The sequence below is a fragment of the Panthera pardus genome, unplaced genomic scaffold (assembly GCF_024362965.1).
Source record: "Panthera pardus isolate Hobbes unplaced genomic scaffold, ASM2436296v1 HiC_scaffold_17, whole genome shotgun sequence".
Classification (NCBI taxonomy): Eukaryota; Metazoa; Chordata; class Mammalia; order Carnivora; family Felidae; genus Panthera; species Panthera pardus.
The window spans coordinates 140358102-140376656 of record NW_026526732.1 but is presented as its reverse complement, the minus strand read 5'-3'; positions in this window follow the sequence as shown (position 1 = coordinate 140376656).

Here is an 18555-nt window from a genome sequence, read left to right as displayed (position 1 = left end):
ACCTTGCAGGTTATATATCTCTTGGTTTCTGTGTGGCTGCCTCAAGCATGTAAAAGCTCCATGAGAGCAGGGACTCTGATTTTTTCACCTCAGTGTCCCGAGGGCCTCGACCAGCATCAGGCACACAGTAGGTGCTCAACAAATATTTGGCAAAGGAATGAATCTGTTTATGCTTCTATGTTTTAACTAGAATGTGTCCATCTAAAAGCAGAACCCATGGCTTATTCATCCCAGTGTCCCCACTGCTTAGCCTGGTGCTGGGCACATAAATGGAGGTCTTCATTTGGATGGTGAAGGAGAGAGGGCAGGACCATAGCGTGCACCTAGGCACAGAGGTGGACAGAGCTAAGGTGGAGTGGAGCCCAAGTTATGGAGGGGCCTGAAGGTTGCTGGGAAGACTTGCCCCTATCTGATACGGAGCATTACAAGGTCTGGGGCCAGAGAGAAGAATTTTATACAGAAACTAGAATTTGGGAGAAGAGGAATTCAGAAGGCATGGAATTGACCGAGAGATTGCAAGAGCCCCTCACTCCCCAGTCTCAGATCCCGGAGGAAAAGCATCATCTCTGATGTGCTTGCCTTTGGATACTTGTGGACCTGCTCACCTTGGGTTTGTCACCTTCTAACTCTGGACATGGGTGGTGGACACGCCTGCCCCACCACCCTTGAGGCTGCCTGGATTTGCGTGAGCAGGTGTATGAGAGAAAGATTTGGACGGGGAGGTTACAGTGACCCTGCCGACAGCGGAAGATCGAAGGCCCCTTTTGGCAACCCCTCTGGCCCAGGGCTTGGTCATCAAGAAAGGCCTGGGAAACAGGACGGAAGATCGAAGGCCCCTTTTGGCAACCCCTCTGGCCCAGGGCTTGGTCACCAAGAAAGGCCTGGGAAACAGGAGGACAGAGTGTTTAGGGCCTCCCCTCCCCCCTGCCCACCCCCAAGGCTTTACTCTGGGTCAGTTGGAGCCTGAAGTGGCTTTTAAGCAATTAGACTGAGCACTGGGCCCTTGCAAATCTAATTGTTTCAAAAGCCCTTGAAGGGTTTGAGTCTGAGCTCTTAAAATGCCAGAGAAGAGGGAAATCAGTGATGGTAGGAGGTGTGGAGGCCCTGGCTTCTCTTCCCCTACCCCACTTTCTGCTCTCCATCTTCTCTGGGGATGGGGAGGGGCCGGTTCAGGGCAGAGGGGCCCCTCCCTCCTGTCTCTTAAACGTCCCCCTCACCCTATGTCAGGTATCCAAGCAACTGTCTGACCTGTCCCCGTGGGCAAAGCACCTCGCCTTCACCCCCAGAAAACATGTCAACAGCTTCCCCACGATTGCACACCTATTCATGGGCTGGATGCTTGAGATTAAAAAGACACCCCTGACCTCAGCGAGCCCAACAGTCCAGGAAGGGAGAAAAGATCTGCTCCGAGGGAGTAGACATATAGGGGAAACTGATCTTTGGAGAGGCGCAAAGACAGGGAGCTCTGGGAACACCAAAGAGGGTGGGCATGGGGCCAGAACTGGATGAGAGAAGGGGACAACGCTCCACAAGGAGGTGGTATTTCAACTGAACCTGAAGGGCGGGAAGGATTTTGCAGGTCACGTTGGAAAGGAGGACACATCGTGAGTCCAGGAAATGAACGTGAACCAAAAGCAGACCATGGGTGGGCAGAGAACCCTAAGGACCAGCATCCTCCCCACCATGTTCTGACTCGGTTTCCAACCAACTCGGTGGATTCTGTCTGCATTCTCTAAGCTTTGGTGTTCCACAGGGGAGCTTGGGACCACTTCCGGGGGGGGGGGGGTAAGTATACAGCGTCCACCCCTGACCCCTGCCCCACCTCAACTAGAGCTACAACTCTTGGCCGGTTTACCTTTTGGGTTTCAGTGTAAATTACATTTATTAAAAGGCAGTACTATTTTAAGCCACTCTACCCGCTGGAAACTACTGGACCAGATGGTTCCTTGGGTCCTTTCAAAGCTCTGAGCTCAGAGTTTTCTCATAGCTCCCAGGCAGCCCTTCGTCTACTGAGGACAGAGCGAGAAACAAACCCAGAACCCTGATTGCCGGTTGGACCCGTTTGGACATTGCCCGCAGGATCTGATTTCCTGGATGGGCTCCTTCCCACCCACCCGGAGGAGCTCAGCCCCATGACCAAACTGGAATAAACCGGGTGATACCTGAAGAGGCACCCTCAGAGTACCACCTTTGTCATTTAAGGCAAACCCCCCTGAGCTCGTTCGTGGGGATGAGTTACCTTTCCTTTCACCCAGCTGTGAAAAAGCGAGCCTGGGTTGCTGCCACTATACCTATGCCTTGTGTGAGAAGTTGGGGGTGTCAAAGCTTGGACGGTAGCCCAGCAACCCGCGTAGAGAGGTCGCAGCTCGGGTTTTCAGATGGGGTGGAGGCCCTTCAAGAAGGCCAAAGGAAATGATTGAGTAAATCAAAGAGTGAACGGACAAAGAAGCTGTTGCCAAAATGCACTTCTGTCACGAAAGGGTCACTTTAGAAGCTGTTATCAGTCCTGTTGACTTTGGTGGGAGTGAAGTATCTTAGAGCAAGAGTTGATAGGGGTAGGAACGGTTTGGGAACCCGGGTATCACTCTATAAAAGAATTATACCAAAAGGAATGTGACCAAGTGTAAGACAGTCCCATAACTTTGTCTTCCCCTGGACTACCCCCACCGACCCGCCTCACCTCACCCCAGCCCTCCGCTCCTCACACTCACCCCCTTTCTTCCCTGGGAGCCCGGCCAGGTGCTGAAAGGTGCCTTCAGGGGAGGGGAAATGTATTTGGCCTGGAGCAGGCGGGTGAGGGACAAAGTGTCAGTCTGTGCCATTGTGAGGGGTGTGGCTGGCTGAGTGTAAACATGGGGGAGAGGCAGTGGCTTCCGGCCTGAGCTCTGGGCAGGAAGGAGTGAAAATTCCTACCTGCGCTCCTCTCCCTTCCCCACCTGCCACCGCAGCCCCTTCCCTTCACAGACAAAGCACAGACTGGAAGTCAGTGGAATCTTTGCTATGACATCCACCCTAGCCCAGGGCCTGGGCCCTTGCAGACGTCCTTGGATCCAGCCTCCGGCACCTGGGACCCCACTCTCAGAGGCCTCTGCCCTGGCCCACTTCCCTGGCTCCGTTCTCCCTTCACATACAAAAGCCCGAGTAGGTTTAAGAAAACAAAAACAATAAAATCTCCCACGGGGCTCCCAAGTTCATAGGTGGAGAAGTCAGGCGTGTGTAACTTAGAACAGGTCCCTTAATTTTTCTGGACTTCAGTGTCTTCCCAAACAGACAAAATAAGCATAAAGACAGCTCGAAAGCACCTTTCCAGGGTTAGGGAAAAAATATAAGGCCACTCAACTGTAGGTCCAAATCCTGCCTCTACCTCCTACCCTATAGGTGGGGGGGTCTTGAGCAAGTTACTAAGTGCTTGGTAACTCAGTTTTCTCATCAGGGGTGCTCATGTGACTTATCTCAAAGCTCCCAGAGGTAAATTGCATGACATAATGTATTGGAACCACCCAGCCCAGGCCCCATAGGTGGGAGATATTCCTACCTTGCTGTATGTCCTTGAACTAAGATTGTAAGATGCACCATTATTTCACGTTCCACTAAGAAAGAAATAGTGCCGGGGCACCTGGGTGGCTCAGCCTTGCTTTTGGCTCAGGTCATGGTCTCACAGTTTTGGGGGTTCAAGCCCCACGTTGGGCTCCGCAGCTGGCAGTGAGAAGCCTGCTTGGGATTCCCTCTCTGTCTCCCTCTCTCTCTGTCCCTCCCGGGCTTGTGCTGTCTCTGTCTCTCTCAAAATGAATAAACTTAAAAAAAAAAAAGAAGAAGAAGAAGAAAGAAAGAAATAGTGCCATCAATGGATTGGGAGACACATCTCAGATATCAGAGATGAGTGCACCTTAGAGAAATTTTTTTTAATGTTTATTTTTTTTTAATTTTTTTTAACGTTTATTTACTTTTGAGACAGAGAGAGACAGAGCATGAACAGGGGAGGGGCAGAGAGAAAGGGAGACATAGAATCTGAAACAGGCTCCAGGCTCTGAGCTGTCAGCACACAGCCCGACGCGGGGCTCGAACTCACGAGCCGTGAGATCATGACCTGAGCCGAAGTCGAATGCTTAACCGACTGAGCCACCCAGGCGCCCCAATGTTTATTTATTTTTTAAGAGACAGAGAGAGCACAAGCAGGGAAGGGGCAGAGAGAGAGAGAAAGGGAGACACAGAATCCAAAAGGGGCTCCAGGCTCCCAGCTGTCAGCACAGAGCCTGGTGTGGGGCTGAAACTCACGAACCGTGAGATCGTGACCTGAGCTGAAGACAGACGCCTAACCGACTGAGCCATCCAGGCGCCCCAAGATGGGTGCACCTTAGAATTGAAATACTGCATTATCCGGAGGACAGACAGGGAAAGGGCAACAAAAGAGTCAATCTCTAACAGCAATAGCTCTCCACTCGGGATGCAACTTAGAATCGGAGGCCCCGAGTATATCTCAGTTTAACCAAAACCTCCGGGGTGCGACCCAGTAATCTTTCCGTGCCTTGTTTTCCCCATCTGCAAAACTGGGATAATTATAGAATCTACTTCTGATGTTGTACTGAGTTAATTCACACAAGTGATTTAGAGCAGCGCCAGGCCCCCCAGAAATGCTAACCTAAGTAGTGTAAGTAAATGTTAACGATTTCTCAACTCTGCGCCCCAGGTCCTGGCACCCACGAGGTACCTCCTAAGTGTTGGTAGAATGCAGTAGATATTGCCTCGTGACTGCTGCCCTGCACCCACCCCCCCCCCCACCGCCACCCCTTAGCTGGGAGAGGCCCTCTCTGGCCTCTGTCGGGGGTGGGGGCCCAAGAAGAGGCTCACCTGCCCAAAGGCCTTCCGTCCAAAGTTCAAGAGAGCCACACCCTTCCCAGGCACAGCGCTGCCCCAGCCCCCGGAGGCAGCCCCCGGAGGCTGCTTTGCGGTGGGCGCCAAGAAACTGGACCTGCCACGGCCCTGCAGAGTCAATGACAAGAACCAAACTTCTCCCCTAGCCTCCACCCCTCCCCTTTCCTGCTTTTCTTATTTTCTTTTCCATAAAGATTAGTCTGTTGCTCCTCTATCAAGGCCTGGAGGATAAACATGTGGTCCAGAGGCAGAGAAACCCCAGGCTTGAAAGCCCCACTGCCCCCACCCCGGCCGCATAAACCCAGGGCTTTTAAGCAAGGAATGGTTTTCAGTAAATCTCTCCTATCAGCAGAAACCTTTGAAAGAGTTTGTTTAAAGGCCAGGGAGATAAACAGCAAGGAGAAGTGTTTGTTTAAGATGTATGTTCTGTGTGGCCACTCTGGGGCCCGGATTCACATCTAAGGGAGAAGAGCCACTCAGGGACCAGGGTGGGGGCCTCCCAGGGGCGCCTGGGGCCCTGGGTGTGGATTCCAGCCCAAGCAGGGACTGAGCCTCAGGAGGGAGGGGGAGCTGGACGGCACCTGCAGTGTGTGTGGGGGGAGGGAACCTGGCAGCCAGGGGCTAGGTGATGGGGGCTAAAAGGAGCTTCAGGGAGGGGGAGGGGTGGGGGAGGGGGACCCGGAAGGAGCTGCTGGTTGGAGAGCAGGTGGAAATCCCCCAGGAAGCCCCCTAACTCAGAGTTCCAACCACCGGCTCAAGGCCCACCCCACACCATACTCAGCAGCCCAAACTAAGCAAGGGCTTGACTCTGGGTTCTGACAGCTCTGTGACTTTGGGCAAGCCACCCAGCCCCTACCTAGAGCCCTGACTCCTCTCTGTTGTGCAAATAACACGCCTGCCTCAAAGGAGTTGACAAATAGGCGTGTTGAGCACCTGCTTCTACCAGACACTATTCTAAGGGCTTCGTGTATACGACAGTAAACAAAATCAACCAAGTCTCTGTCCTTTGGGAACCTAAAGCGAAGGGGAAATAGGCAGTGAGCAGAATGACCGAATTATTACTGTGCTAGGTGACAGGAGCTGTGGAAAGTAATGGAACAGGGCACGAGGGACTGGGAGAGGCTGGTCAGGTTCAGCCCGGCTGAGAAGGTGGCCTTGAAGGACATGCAGATCGCTGAGGGGAGAGGGGTCCGGGCAGAACACTCAGCCGGGGCAAACGTCCAGAGAATTGAATGAAATGCCCTACGTTAAGCACACCTACCAGCCCAGGAGCACAGTCCTGCGGTCAGAGAGTGATAGCTGCCCTTGTCGTTGTCTCCCTGAAGCAATTACTGAGGGCAGGAGAGCTTTCAGGGAGGAAGCCGGACTTGAGCCGGGTTTCCCCTGGAATTCCTTGTCCCTGCCAAGTAGAAAGGAGAGAAAGCCTCTGTGGCGCAAAACATTTTGAAGGTGGGGAGACAGGCAGACCGATGACAGAGCCCGTTCCCCAAACCCAATGGATCCTCAAGGAAAAGCCCTGAGCTGCGCCCAGGAGTTCTCAACTCCAATTCTGACTCTGCCTCTCATCTACCAGGTCATCTGGGGCAAGTGACTTGTAGCTTCCTGGGGTTTTCTTTTCTCCAAGTAAGATGGGAATAATACATCCCCTCTCACTGGCTGGCTGCTGGAATGGCAGGAGGTATGGTGGATGGTGGATGTGTGTGCCTAGAACATAGGAGATGCTCAATCATGTTAAGTTTGTGTTTGGGGCCCTCCCTCATCCTTTTTGAATCCCTTTTGGCTTTTCCACGGGAAGGTGAGCTGGACGGTTGACGGGCTCCCCAGTTCCCAGCATTGGAGGAAAAGTTATTTGACAGCTGAGTATTGTCTCCATGTAGTTGAAAGGCTGCCCCACTGGAGAAAGTTGCTTTGTTCCTGGGCTCCAAAGGGGAAGGTAGGAATTTGGGAGAATCTTACACTCAGGAGGAATCTTCCAGTGACCAGAGCCTCTTTGGCATGAGTAAGTTCCTGCTGATGGGAATTGGGTGAGCACAGACAGGCAGCTGAGCTTTGGGTCGAGTTTAAGCAGAGGAGATACCTGCTCTAAAAGGAGTTTAGACCCTGAAAGCAGAGGGTCCCTCCGAGCTGTGAGATTGGGGGATTCACTTCCATTCCTTTCCAGACTCCAGCGTCCATCAGTATCTGCCCACACATCAGACCTTCTCCGTTACCTTGTGAAAACTTGCCTGACCTGTGGCCTTCAGGTTCTGCCATGGGACAGGCCAGCATGTCTGATAGCTAAGTCCATGTGAAATTTGGAATGGTCCCAGATCAGCATATCAGTCCTGCCAGGTAAGCCAGGTGGCAGCTTAACGGGGACTAGGATGCGTTAACTCAAAAGCATGAGGAATGGTGGAGTTTCAGGCACTGTGGGAGAGACCAAGGGACAGATATGTTTGGGAAAACGTGCCTGAGTAGTTGATCCAATAGTTCCCAGTACTTAGCTAAGATCACAGACCACGGCTCAAAGATTTAAAGGGTCGGAGTGCCAGCCTTGGCCAGTCCTCAGCGTGTCCTCACCAACCAGCGGAAGTCCCAGGGGGTTCTCTGTGCACCTCTCCCTGCTCCACGGACGCCTTGCCGAGGAGAACCCACTCGCCTGGCAGCTGGAAGCCAGCACTTTTCTTTTCAAAGCCTCTACATCTCCTTTCCCTCCTCCTTCCTTCCCGCCTCCCCCCCACCCCGAAAGGAGGATGCCCCTTCTGTTGAGTACACAGCCTGTAATTTTGCTGTCAGATCTCAGCCAGGAGGTCAGTGTTGTGACTGACTGTGTAAGGATCGCTCCCTTAAGGGTAATTACACTAAATTCCCCTCTGAAGGACAGCTCTCTCTGGATAGAATACAAGAAAACCCCACATCCCCCCATTCATGGAAATTCATGATTGCTGTGGTTGTCACTGGCACCCTGGCAGTGAGACACTTTGAGGCGCTCCAGCTGCTTGGAGGTGAGTCTGCAGGGTGGCAGGACCCAGGCAGGGAGAGGGCGTGGGGGTGGATGGTCAGGCAACCAGGGAAAGGGGGCCACAGAGGGGGCCACACTGGGAGCCAGGGGCCTGGGTGGCCCCACAAGAACTGGGCCAGAGCCGGGAGGATGGTCACCCTGAACCGGAAAAGCAGGACAGCCCCCTGCAGACACCGGACACCGGCCCAGGAGCGGAGACCCCTCCACATTCACTCATTCCTTTGTTTAACAGGTTGGCTTTGATGGTCCGCCTGCCCCACACTACACTAGGCCCTGAAGGGTGACTCCAGGATGGGCAGCAAATCCATCTGGAAAGATCTGGAGGGCTCTTGGGCAAAACAAAGAATTCACACATGGAAGGTGAATGAATAGCCAAGCCCCTGCCCACCAACGCCAGGCCCCTCATCGCTGGCTGCTTCTAGGACCACAGCCCGACCTGCAGAGACCTTCCAGATCTAGCCTTCCCTGCCCTGGCACTTCTCCTCCCCCCTCCCCACCCCCCCCAGGGAGACCCGAGGGGGAGTTGGGGAGTCACTCACCCACGACAAACAGTTAAAGGGAAGAAAGCGGGTCTGGCGATATCAATGCACTTTGATAACAATAAACTCTGCTTTTAATTTATGCTAATGTGTAGGGCTGTGGTGACAGTAAGAACTAAATTACAGAGTGGCTTTCGAGCTGGTAATTATCCCTCCATTTTTCGCTGCTCTGGAAGATGGACACACAATTATGCTCTCTTGCTGTATATTAATACAGATTCTTGACATCTTCAGCAGACCTGGAGCTGTCATGGAGCTTTTTGTCTCCTTTAATTGAAAATTAATGGTTACTGGGTTGCCACGGAAACAGAGGCCACGGACGCCAATGGCGCTCACGTCTCACCAAGGGACTGGCGGCGTCAGGAGTCCGGAATGACCTTGAAAGTTAAAAGAAAAAAAAAAAACTTAAAAAAGAAGGGAAGAGGAGGGGAAATGAGGACAGAGGACAGGAGGGTGGGAGAGTGTGCCAGGGCTGAAAGAGAGAAGGGAGAAGGGGAGAGAGAGGGAAAGGAAGGAGAGAAAGGGGGAAGAGGGAGAAAAAGGAGAGGAAAAAAAGAAGAGAAAAATAAGAAAGAGAGAACTACAGGAGGTTGGGAGAATGGATGCTTGAGAGGGGGAAATTCAATTAGGAAGTTTTACCTCTCGATTTTGGTCTCCTACCTCTTTTTTTTTTTTTTTTTTTTGTAAGACCCATTGAAAAATTAAGAGTTTCAAAATCCATGATTCTTAAAAATCTGTATTAGGAGGAATGAGGGCCTGTGCCCAGAGCCCCGGGGGGGGGGGGGGAGGGCAGAAGAAGAGACAAAAGCTCCTGGGGGCCGTGGGACGTAGCAGGCAGAGCTGGGGGCAGAGCTGGGGGCAGGGCTGAGGTGCGCCAGAGTGGGCACCTGCCGGGGGCCGCTGGGCTGTGCGCTGTGCTGACAGAAAAGGAGGCCGGAGAGGGGGCTGCTTCGTGGGGAGCCCGGGGAACTGCCACAACATTGCTCCAGCAGTAATGAGCAGGTGAAAGGGCTCTGTCGGCTGGGCCCTCAGCTTGAAGACACAACAAAAGAACTCAAATGAGTCAGGGATGGGGGGTACAAAGGAGGAGGGTCCCGGCAGGGGGAGGCAATGTTTGGTTTGCTACCAGGAAGATAAGAGATACTGGGAGGGATTTCCATGTGCGTCCAGGACGGCCAGGGGCTCTGAGCTTGGGAATGTCTTTTTCCCAGGAGAACTGGGCAGGCCCAACATAGGGGCACCGGGGACCCCCTGAGGGTTCTAGCAAGGAAGGTGGGCTCCTCTCTGATCAGCCCACCCTTCAAGTACCTCACTCCAGAACAGGTTTCAGAAATGCCACGCAACTCCACAATTATGGCACGTCTACAGTGAACGAGGAGCCAAGCTAGGGTGCAGAGTCTGGTCTAGAAGGTCTCGGGCTCCAAGCAGAGGTGGGAGGTGGGTAGACAGATAGACACACAAACACTGCAAAAGTCAGCCACCCACACGCATACACCCCCACACAAAGATCTCTATAAGGGAATGTTTATCACGGTGTTGTCCACACTAGAAAAATCTAGAAACACTCTGGATGACCAATAACTGAGGACTGATAGAAGTATAGTAGTTCCCCTTTATCCGTGGTTTCGCTTCCCACGGTTTCAATTACCTGTGGTCAACCACGGTCCAAAAGAAGATGATCTTCCTTCTGACCTATTGTTGGAGGGTCAACAGGATCCTAATGCTATGTCACAGCGCCTACGTCATTCCCCTCACCTCCTCTTACCATGTGGGCATTTACCATCTCATGTCATCACAAGACGAGGGGTGAATGCAGTACAGTAAGACATTTGAGAGAGAGAGACCACATTCACCTTTAAAAAAATTTTTTTTAACACGTATTTATTATTGAGAGACAGAGAGAGGCAGAACATGAGCAGGGGAGGGACGGGGGTGGTGGGGGGAAGACACAGAATCCAAAGCACACTCCAGGCTCCGAGCTGTCAGCACAGAGCCCGACGCGGGGCTCGAACTCATGAACCCAAGATCATGACCTGAGCCGAAGTTGGACGCTTCACCGACTGAGCCACCCAGGCACACCCACGTTCACTTTTTATTATTACTATTGTTATATATTGTATAACATATTGTTATATTAAAGTTATTGTTATGTGTTCTATTTTATTATTAGTTATTGCTATTAATCTCTTACTGTGCCTAATTTATAAATTAAACTTTATCATAGGTGTATGTGTATGGGAGAAAAACATAGTGTATATATAAGATTTGGTACTATTCACAGATTCAGGCATCCACTGGGGGTCCTGAGGGTAAGCGGGGGACCACTGTATACACCTTATGACACATCCAACGGATGGAACATTTCAAATTATGTTCGAGAATATTTAATGACCTGGAGACAAGGTTCTTCATATTTTGTTTGATGAAAAAAAACAGTTTATGAAACAGTAATATATTCTTTCTCTTTTTTAATTTTTAAAATGTTTTTATTTATTTTTGAGGGGGGAAGGGGCAGAAAGAGAGAGAGAGACACAATATCCCAAGCAGGCTGCAGGCTCTGAGCTGTCAGCACAGAACCTGACGCGGGGCTCGAACTCACGAACCCAAGATCATGACCTGAGCCAAAGTCCAATGCTTAACCAACTGAGTCACCCAAGCACCCCTGAAATGCTAGTGTATTATTGATTCCATGATCCTGTTCCTAAATTTTGGAGATGTATATACATCAAGCATGTTATGCTGTATGTAATAAAGTTAATACATGTGTGTGAAAATGTATGAGTGTGTGAGTGAGCGTGTACTTAAAAAAACTAGAAGATACGGTAAAATCCTCCCATGGTAATCTCTGAGTGGTGGAATTATGGCTGAACGTCATCTCCTTTTTTTTTTGCGTTTTTCTGTGTTTTCCAAATTTTCCACAATACAAAGATATAACTTTTATTGACAGGTTAAAAAAAAAAAAGATGTATTTTTGAAATTAGCTTTTTCAGAAACCAGTCCCCTAGAAATAGAAATTCCCAGCCAGGCGCTCCCCACACACTGGGACTAGAACCCCTGGCCCAGGTACTTTTCCTAAGAAATCAGACTCAGCAGACCCTTTTCCTCAATTACCAGTATCTCTCCCAGGCTCTCACTCCCACCCACACCTTTCCCCAGTCCTAGCCTGTCCCACCCTACAGTGTCCAGAGATGGGGTGAGGGGCTGAGGACCTCCAGAAGGGACTGTGTGGTAGGCCAGGCTAAGCAGGTCCTGAGTCACATAGCCTGGAGGCCAGCAATGACCCCTCCTTGGTATGAATCTTAATCCCATTTTGCAGACCAGGCAACAGAGGCCCAGAGAGACTAATTGACTTGTGCCAAGTCACACAGCTAGAAGGTGGCAGAGCCCTCTGCCTCCAGATGTGTAGCCTCTGTACCTTTCTCTGTCGCCTCGTCCCTCAATGGGCCCAGAGAACTTGAGTTCAACTGGAAGCCTCTTTGAGTTGCTTGGATTTCTGGAATAAGCTCCATTCTGGGAAGGTCACCATGATAAACAGCATCTTTTCATGGTCTTTGTCCCCTTGGCTTACCCTTGGTTGGACTGGGAGAGGGTAGTCATGTTACCCCTAGTTAGAGCAGGAACTTTGGCTCAGAGCAGGGCTCCAGGAGGTATATCCTTTCCCCCTTCTCAGACCCTGCACTCACCTGGCAAATGGGACCTCCACCCCCACCCCTGACTCACACCATCCCCGTCCCTGGTCTCAGTCTCCAAACTCAGATTCCATGCTCCCTCCCTCTAAGACGCTTTCAGGCGGGTTAACTTCACACAGCCCCCTGGTAACAAGACTGCCCTCACTGCACACATCCCCTGCGGTGGGCCCTACATCAAATACTTTTCACGTGCTCTCTCCGTCTTCTTGACAACCTTGACAACCAAGCAGGGGGTGCTAGTATTTTCTTCCACTCAGGCATAGAGAGGTGAGCCGACATGACCAAAGTCACGCGGCAAGTTGGTGGCAGAGTCGGAATTTGAACCCAGGCAGTCTGAGGCCAGAAGCCACAGTCTTAACCAGCTCACCCGGGACACTGAGAGGGTTCGAGATTTTGCTGCAGCTCTACTGGCACTGGCTGGCCTGGAATTCAGAAGTCCATCTGGCTGGCCTCTTGTGACATTTGGATGAGTAGGCACATCGGGGTGATGGCCTTGCCCCCAAAAGAGGGGACCTTGCATTTGTAGGCAGGTAGAAACAGGTTCGTCCCCTATCCAGAGGGATTCTGGCGTCTGCCATGTTGTTCTGGTGGATTCTGTCCTCACTGGCCCTGCCACCGACACTCAGGACAGGCTCTGCCATGGGGGCAGGTTCACAAGGGGGTGGCTGGCCTGCTGGGGACAGGGTCCCAGGGAAGGGCCCCCTGTGTGCCCCTGAAAGCCACGAGGAGGCCTGGCGTCCTCTGCTCTCCACTGCCCTGCACCTGCCTCTCTCCTCCCTTTTCTGTCCTCCTCCCCCAACGTCCCTGCCTGGCCCCAGCCCACTTCCCTCCCCACCCACCTTCCCAGAATGAGAATAAACAAGAAGACAAACCCAGCATCATCACGGTGGCAGCAGCAGCAAGGGGAGCAGGGAACTTGCCTTCATTTCCCTGGTTTCCCTGATCCCGACCTTAATCCCCCGCTCAGCATCCTGTCAGCCGGCTTGTTCTCAAGCTGACTTTGCTGCAGGCGCCTTCTCGGCAGCTTTTCCTCAGATCTGCCTCCTCCGGGGACTTCTAAAGAGGAGCCCGAGGTTTCTCTGTTACAGCCGGCTTCACTCGCTGCCCTCAAGCAAAGCCTGGGCTCCCGGGGGGCCGTGGGGAGTGGGGGCTGCCGGGGGAGGGGGGCAGTGCCAGGCCTGACGTTTAGCAGGACCAGGACGAGGGGAGGATGCGGGCGGCTGCACCCCAGAGGCTTCCAGCCTGAGGGTCAGTCCTAGGGCAGAAGCCCCTCAAGCGGTGGCAGAGCCTCGCTCGGGTGTGGCGGCCCACAAGAGGGGACACCGAGGCTGGAGCGCAAGGAATTCAGGCCGGTGCTGGTTCTGGCTGTGGAGGAAGCAAAGGGGCCTGCGGTTTGCTGAGTCTACACGGAGGTCACAGCTCAGGGTGGGTTTGGAGAAACGGCAGCCGGGGCCTGCGCTGCTTGTATACGAGAGAAAACCCATATACACGCACTGATCAGTTGACCTGCGGAACATTCCTAGATGCCGGGTGCTGGGAGAAAAACGGGAAAGGCGGCCTGGTGAAAGGAATGGAGCGCGAGCTTGGCATGAGACGGATCCGGGGACCAGCCCAGCTCTGCCATGTAAGAGCTGTGTGGCCTCGGGCCAGTCACTTGGCTTTTCTGGGCCCCGTGTCTCTCATCTACAAGGTAGTGGGAGGTGGCAGCGGGGAAGGATATAATAAAAGCTTCCTTGCAGGATCAATGTGAAGTTTAGAGACATGTGCGGAGCACCTGGGGTTTAGGATGGTATTTACTACTCCCGTCATCACCCACAGGGGACATTAGAGTCCAGAGTTTTGCCTGGGTCTTCACGAAGGGGGTCTGCATGCAAGGGGATCACCTGAGAGCATGTGTATGCAGGTGAGCATCTGTGAGGGGTCTGAGCAGGGGTCTCATGAAATTGCACAGTCCCTGTGTTTTAAATCAAGCTCAGCATGAACAAACGACTAGGACAGTAGGCTCTGGCCAGCCCTGCCCCTCCCCACACACTCCTACCCTATCCTGCCAAGGGGACAGAGATGTGGGAGGCACCTGGAAACCCAAGAAGCAGTGTTCCTTGAGCCCCCTCCCCCCATCACACGGTTCCTCTCTCCTGGGACGCCCTCAGAGCCACGAATGCTCCAGGGACTAAATTGGCCTGGAATTCAGAAGCCCATCGTCCAAATATCACAAGAGTTCTGGGCATCTACCCTCGGGCGGAGAGCCCTGAGACCAGGATGCAGGCTGGGTGGGCTTCGAGAGAGTCCACGGGGTTCCAAAGGCAAGAGGCTTGGTGAGTGGCAGACAGGATGCCTCCCAGTCTAACTCCTTGGTTCTTATTTGACAGGTGGGAGGAAGGGAGTCTTGGCAAGAGGGCTGCAAATCAGGTTCTGCATTCAGTTACTCTATCTCCTTGAGATGATTCCTCCTGGGAGCAGTGAAAAGAGCAGTGGCTCTTCCTGATGCCAGGATTGACTTAGCTGAGTGGCCTCAGACAAGTTACTAAACCTCTCTGAGCCTTGGTGTCCTCCTCAGTAAAATGGGAATGTTACTGTTTGTTGACGTTGTAGCACAATAATAAATAGGATGTCGACGACGATGTTTCAGGTTTCAGAAATGGCAACAAATGTCAAAAAGTCGAAACAGCCGGATCCAAATGTCCCATAACTACGCCTGGCACCTAATAGATGTGGGTAAACTCTCATTTCTTTCCTTCCTTCCTCCTTCCTCCTTCCTCTCTCCCTTCCTTCCAACCGAACCAATTTTACCATTCTTCTGACCAATTCGTTCCTGCCCTTTGGGGAAAGTCAAATTCCCTCCCGACCCAACCCATAAGGCTCGTGGCTCATCTTTGAGGGCACAAGCTGCTTGCAGGACCCATTTATGTAGGGCACTGTTGACTCCAAGTCTTTGGGGGAAACCACCAATCTCAGAATTTCCAGGAACTTGCCCAATTCCTGGGCATTCCCCACCTACTGAACTAGCACCCAGGGGTGAGCCTGGGCACCAGTGTTTAAGAAGCTCCCTTGTGGGGCGCCTGGGTGGCTCAGTCGATTAAGCGTCCAACTTCGGCTCAGGTCACGATCTCACAGTCTGTGAGTTCGAGCCCCACGTCAGGCTCTGGGCTGATGGCTCAGAGCCTGGAGCCTGCTTCTGATCCTGTGTCTCCCTCTCTCTCTGCCCCTCCCCCATTCATGCTCTGTCTCTCTCTGTCTCAAAAATAAATAAAAACGTTAAAAAAAAAATTAAAAAAAAAAAAAAAAAAAGAAGCTCCCTTGTGATCCTGACACCCGCTGGATTTGAAAGCCACCACCCTGGCTCGTGTTCACTTTTGCACTGGGCCCGCACCATGTGGTCTGACATTTGTCACATGGTGTTTAAAGTCCTTGTCTTGGGAATGTGGCCGCTTCTTCCACCGGCCAGGAGATGCCCGTGGAACAGTCCTGTGAGACCGTGCAGCCGCTGGGTGGGACCGATCCCATGCTACCTGTATACATGCCCCACCCCCCACAGTCTGCGGGGGTGGGGGCTTCCTGGCCCATCTTCCCCAGTGGACGCTCTATTCCTCAGGTCAGTACCTCTGGGTTTCCCCAGTAGATGGCCTGGGATACCACTGGGGCCCCATGCCAAGCAAGACCCGAGCCCCCTGCCTTGGCATTCAAGGAGACAGGCTCAGGCTGAGCAGGTTGCCTTCAAATGTCCCCAAAACCTCCTGGCCCTGGGGTTTGGGGAGCAAGGCACTTTTCTGTGGCTTCTTCCCTCCCTGGATCATCCCCCAAAGGATGGCTGCCGTCGTGTTTGGGAAGGCTTGGGAGGGGGCATGTCTCAGATCTCTGACAGCTCACATTCCCCTACATTCCAAGACCCACACCCTTCTAACTACTCCCACCTGCCTTAGCAGGAGTTAAGTTGACCAGAACCCTACCAAGAGAGGTGCCCCTGGTAGAAGGGGAGCTGTGGGATGTGTGAAAAATCCAGGCTTTTCACAACCAGTTGAGCAGACCATGGCAAGTCCCTCTGGGTCCCTGCCCTCCCCTCCCCCTCAGGGAGCAGCACCTGAAAGCTGACCTTCAGACTTTTATAAGTGCTAAGTGAACACAAGCTATGGATCTTTTTATTCATATTTTATAGAATGAATCCTTTCGGGCCCTCCCCGCTAACAGGTGCAGGCCACCTAGGAAGCCCCCTGTCCCACCGCTACCTCTCAGGGAGTCCCAGCCTCAAGCTGTCTGGCTCTTAAAACAAGCCCATCTGCTTGAGGGGTTTCAGAGGCAGCTGGGAGGGGCCCCCCATCACCCCACTCCTTCCAAGAATGAGAACCCCGCTCTAAGGTAGCCTTGAGCCATGGTGTCTGCCCAGGAGGTACCGGGTCAGGCGGGGAGGGGAGGCACCGGGGGAGGAGGACTCTGGGAGCCAGATCCCGAAACTCCCATGGGCGTGAGACCAGAAACCCAAACCGGGGCCCCCCACCCTACCCCCCAAGCCACCGTCCGGAAAAAATAAACTATTTCCTGCAACCAGCTCCGAAACAAAGTCTGTGAGTGAGCTGTGACACATGTTACATAAATAGAAGCCGCAGAGGGGAAAAGCCTGTTTTCTCTTTCATTATTTATCACTCTCTAACCATCTCCAGCTGGGTGAGTAAACAGGCGCATTGGCCCATAATGAGGAACAGACTGAGCCATGGGGCTGCCGCAGGGGCACGGGTGCGAGTGTGACAGTGTGTGTGTGTGTGTGTGTGTGTGTGTGTGTGTGTGTGTGTGTCTGTCTGTCTGTCTGTCTGCCTGCCCCCGGGAGGAGAAAGTGGGGGTCTGCAAGGAGCAGGCTTGTAGGGGGCACCTGATTCCAGAAGGCAAGGGGCTGTCGACCGCCTCCCCGCCCTGACGGTTGGTTGTTCAGGGACCGGGTGTTCTGGATGGAGGCGTCAGAAAGGGAGAGGCTTGTGTGGGTCGGGGAGGATGTGAGAGATACGAGCAGAGTGTGAGGCTGTGAATGTGCCAGGTCTCAGAGCGTGACCTCGGCAGGGTGGCCTCTGAGTGTGGCCAGGGGCTGTGTGGGAGTGGGGCGGGGGGCTGTGGAGAGTGTGTGTGGCTGTTTGTGAGACAGAGACTGAGGAAGAGGGGATCGGGGGTGGTGGAGGCCCTGGGAGTGTGGACCGTGTGGTAGGCATGGGTATGTGTGATTTTGTGACTATGGCAATGTGTGTATGAGCGTCTGGGTGACTTGGTAGTGCTTCTACATCCGTGTGGCACTATGGGAGTATGATCCGTACATGTGAGATCTTATGGCCATAGACGTGGTTATGGGTTGAATTGTGCCCCCCACCCAAAAGAACATATGTTGAAATCCTACCCCCCAGCACCTCAGAATATGATTAAATGTTTATTTATTTATTTTGGGGTGCCTGGGTGGCTCAGTCAGTTGTGTCTGACTTTGACTCAGCTCATGATCTCATGGTTCGTGGGTTTGAGCCCCACGCCGGGCTCTGTGCTGACAGCTGGGAGCCTGGAGCCTGCTTGGGATTCTGTGGTCTCCCTCTCTCTCTCTCTCTCTCTGCCCCTCCTCTGTTTGCTCTCTCTCTCTCTCTCTCTGTCTCAAAATAAATAAATAAATGAACATTAAAAAAAATTTTTTTTAAGTTTATTTATTTTTGAGAGAGAGAGAAAGAGCGTGAGTGGGGGAGGGGCAGAGAGAGAGGGAGACACAGAATCCAAAGCAGGCTCCAGACCCCGAGCTGTCAGCCCGGAGCCCAACATGGGGCTCGAACTCATGAACTGGGAGGTCGTGACCTGAGCCGAAATCAAGAGTTGGCTGCTTGGCCAACTGAGCCCCCCCAGGTGCCCTTCAGAACATGATCTTATTTGGACACGGGGCTGTTGTCGAGGGATTCAAGAGGGGGTCGTGCCGGGACAGTACTGGTGGTACCTAGCGCGATGTGACTAGGGTCCCAGGAAAAAGATGTCCGTGGGGAGATGGAGGCGGAGATTGCATAGTAATTGATAATGAGGTTCTGTTGTTTCAGCCACCCAGCGTGTGGTACCGTGTCACAGCAGCTCTTAGGGAACAGATGCTGGAGGATAGGAGTATGCGTGTGCACTTGGGAGCAGGCAAATAAATGTGGGAAACCATGGGAATGTGTACGCGAGATCCTGGTAGTGAAGATGGGTGTGGGTGTGACTGCCCGACTATGGGGGTGTGTAAATATGTGTGCAAGACCAGGGAATGTGCCAACGTGCACGTGTGTCTGTCCACACCAGCACATACACGCTCGGAATCCGCTTACTATCATCCCGGAAAGGAAGCCAGCAGCCATCCTTCACTTCCGGCTGCCTCTGCACACCCCCAGAACCCTTCCCTGATCTTGGGCAGTCAAGGTCAGGTCCGCCCTGGAGGTGGGCTGAGATGGTCTTGCTGAGAGCGGCCCACAGCCTG